The 3255-nt window shown below is 48.1% G+C and overlaps 1 protein-coding gene across 1 annotated transcript in view; it reads left to right on the top strand.

Annotated features, from left to right (window-relative positions):
* Window positions 1–2452, top strand: part of PRDM2 (PR domain containing 2, with ZNF domain) — a 56111-nt gene extending 53659 nt beyond the window's left edge. Inside the window, exon 5 of the mRNA XM_011939927.1 lies at window positions 529–2452. The gene's annotated coding sequence lies outside the window, so the exon portion shown is untranslated. The remainder of the gene's footprint in view (window positions 1–528) is intronic.
* Window positions 2453–3255: the final 803 nt, after the last annotated feature.

Below are 3255 nucleotides of genomic sequence, written 5' to 3'. Positions count from 1 at the left end.
CTGACCTCGTGATCCGCCTGTCTCAGCCTCCCAAAGTGCTGGGATTACAGGCTTGAGCCACCGCGCCCGGCCGAGGTGGTGTATTTCTATAGCAGCACACTACACAACACCAAGGTTGAAAACATCAACCACACGTGCAGAATGGGTGACTCTCACAAACACTCAGTGGAAAAAGCCAGACACAGGAGGAGATGTACTGATTGACCCTATTTATTTAACTTAAAAATCAGTCTACGGTGTTAGAGGTGAGGACAGTGGTTCTTCCGGAGGGCAGGAGGGTTCATGTATCCTTAAAGGGGTCACGGGTCGGGGGCTGATGAGCGACTCATGTTCTGGTTCTTCATCTGGGCGCCAGCTCTGCAGGTGTATTCACTGTGAAAATTCATCAAGCTGCGCTTTTTGCTGTATGTATGGTATGTTTCAATAAACAGTTTAATTACAAAATTAAGCGCAATAACTCATGGACCACCGTGAGCGGCACTGAATATGTGCTCACCGTTATTATTTTTATTTTCTTTTTCTCCTCAGCACCTGAAGTGACCTGGAATCAGTGAAGCCAAAGGGACTGGCAGTCTGCCCTGCAGGGAGTACCGACCTATCCCAGTTGTGTGAGCCTGCGAGAGAAAGGGAGTGCATGTGCGTGCGTGCATGTGTGCGTGCGTGTGTGTTCACGTGTTCGCGTGCGGGTGCGCGAGTGGTCTTCAAACAAGGGTCCCGAACCCCAGGGCGGCAGGAAGGCGGCCGACTCCACGCTGTCCTTTGGGATGATACTTGGATGCAGCTCTTGGGACCGTGTTCTGCAGCTCAGCCTTCCTGTTGGGGTGGGGCCTCTCCTACTATGCAATTTTTCAAGAGCTCCTTGACCCTGCTTTTAGCTTCTTGAGTTGTCTTTTGCCATTATGGGGACTTTTGTCTGACCCAGGGGTCAGCCTTAGGAAGGCCTTCAGGAGGAGGCTGAGTTCCCCTTCAGTACCACCCCTGTCTCCCCACCTTCCCTCTCCCCGCAACATCTCTGGGAATCAATAGCATATTGGCACGTTGGAGCCAAGCCTGAACATTCCCCTTGGCCCCAGCACATGGAAAATCCCCTTTCTTGCCTAAGGTGTCTTGAGTTTCTGGCTCTTGAGTCATTTCCAGACTTGAAATTCTCATCAGTCCATTGCTCTTGAGTCTTTGCAGAGAACCTCAAAGCAGGTGCACCTGGGAGAAAGACTTTGTCCCCACTTACAGATCTATTTCCTCCCTTGGGAAGGGCAGGGAATGGGGATGGTGTATGGAGGGGAGGGATCTCCTGTGCCCTTCATTGCCACACTTGGTGGGACCATGAACACCTTTAGTGTCTGAGCTTCTCAAATTAGCTGCAATAGGAAGCAAACAAATTGGGAAATGAAAAAAAAAAAAATGGGAAGATTAAAAAGCACAGGGGGAAGAAGAAGAGATTTCAGAGGCCATCCTGCCAGGGGCGGACGGGGCTGACTCCTGCTGTCTGGAGGACAGTCAGTCCGTGTCTCGGAGAAACGGGTGAGCTGAGCTTGGCGTTCGAACCCAGTTCAGTGAGGTTCTTGGGTTTTGTGCCTTTGGGGCAGACCCCAGACGAGGATGTCTGAGACCGTTTGGGTGCTGTTTTCTCAGCTCCAGTTTCAATAGTGAGCTGTCAAACCCAGAGCAGGAGGGAGCTCTGATGAGCACGATTTGTCACACAATAAAGGGATTTTTTTTTTTTCAGGGCTACTATGGTTGATCTTGCAACTCTGTAAATATGTATGTAGACACTTTTAAAAGCACGTATTTATGTCCCTGACTGTAAATGCCCCATTTTTAAAGTTTTATAACTTGTGTTATTTAATGAGTCAGTCAATCGGCTGCAGTATGGGGTCTGATAAGGATCTAGGAGAAGGGTCTCATGCGGACCCTCACATGGGCAGAAAAATGGTGATCATTGGCCGACATCACAGTTTTCCTGTTTCCCACCCAGTTAAAAACCGTTGTTTGCTTTAAATTTTCATAGACTGGAATCCTTTCACTGGCTCCTACAGTTAACCCTCACAAGCATGAAGTGCTGTGGCTGTTCCTTATCCTAATGATACGCTTTTGTCCCGTAAATGTCAACACTCATGAGCCATACCCCGGCCTCTCAGTTCTTGAGGGCCTCTCCCTTCAGCAGCGAGGAGAGCTCACAAACCCCAAACCTGGCAAGTCACCTGCAGCCCATGGTGAGCGCTGGGAAGTGTGGCTGAGGCCTTGGGGTCACTACTTTTTTGCATGTGCAAATGTGCTGGTCGCCCTTCAATGCTCCCAAATGGTCAGGAAAACTGTTCCAATCCTGAAAAGGGGGGATGGCTTTGTAAAAGTGGCGTTTCCTGGTCAGTGGTGGTCTTCAAGACGACAGCTCTGTATCTGCCATGTGAAGAGAAATAACAATAAAAGTGTGAAGAGCGATTGTGAGGAACAAGTGTGGGAGTGATCATTTTGGTTTCTGTGCTCTGTCTTCTGTGGTGGTGGTTTCGGTGGGAGTGGGGTGCGGGTCCCTGAACGCTCCCTCCCAGCAACAGGAGGAACCAAGGGCTCGAGGAAGCTCCCTCTGGAGACATCCCACCTGGTAAGCAAGGCCACTCTGCCACCTGCCAGCCAGTGAGTTGAACCACAACACTAAGACCAGAGAGACCTCTTTTGATTGCAAATATGTTCTCATCTTTAAACAGCTTTATTGAGAGCTAATCCACAGATCATACCACTTACCCACTTAAGCGTACACATCAGTGGCTTTTAGTATATTCAGTGTCATGCAGCCATCTCCACAATCAATTTCAGAACATTTCCGTCACCCCTAAAAAGAAACCACAGGCCCATTAACAGTTACTCCCCATTTCTCCCACGGCCCCTACCCTTAGGCAACCACAGATCTACTTTGTGTTCCTGTAGATTTATCTATTCTGGACATTTCATAGAAGTCGAACTGAACTAGATAATATGTGGTCTTTTGTGACTGGCTTCTTTTACTTAGCATAATGTTTTCAAGGTTTGTCTAGGTTGCAGCACATGTTAGTACTTCATTCCTTTTTATGGCCAAATGTTCCATTGTAGGAATATACCATATTTCACTCACTCATTCTTCAGGTGATTTACTTTGGGGCTGGTTCTGCTTTTTGGCTATTAAGAATGTTGCTGCTATGAACATTCGTGTGACAGTTTTTGTGTGGACATAGATCTTCTTGGATATATAGCTAGGAGGGAACTAGGTCATATGGCAACTCT

Source organism: Colobus angolensis, unplaced genomic scaffold (genome assembly GCF_000951035.1).
Source record: "Colobus angolensis palliatus isolate OR3802 unplaced genomic scaffold, Cang.pa_1.0 Scaffold185, whole genome shotgun sequence".
NCBI classification, from domain to species: domain Eukaryota; kingdom Metazoa; phylum Chordata; class Mammalia; order Primates; family Cercopithecidae; genus Colobus; species Colobus angolensis.
Note: the sequence above shows the minus strand (reverse complement) of the source record. Positions and strands in the feature narration are given on the sequence as shown.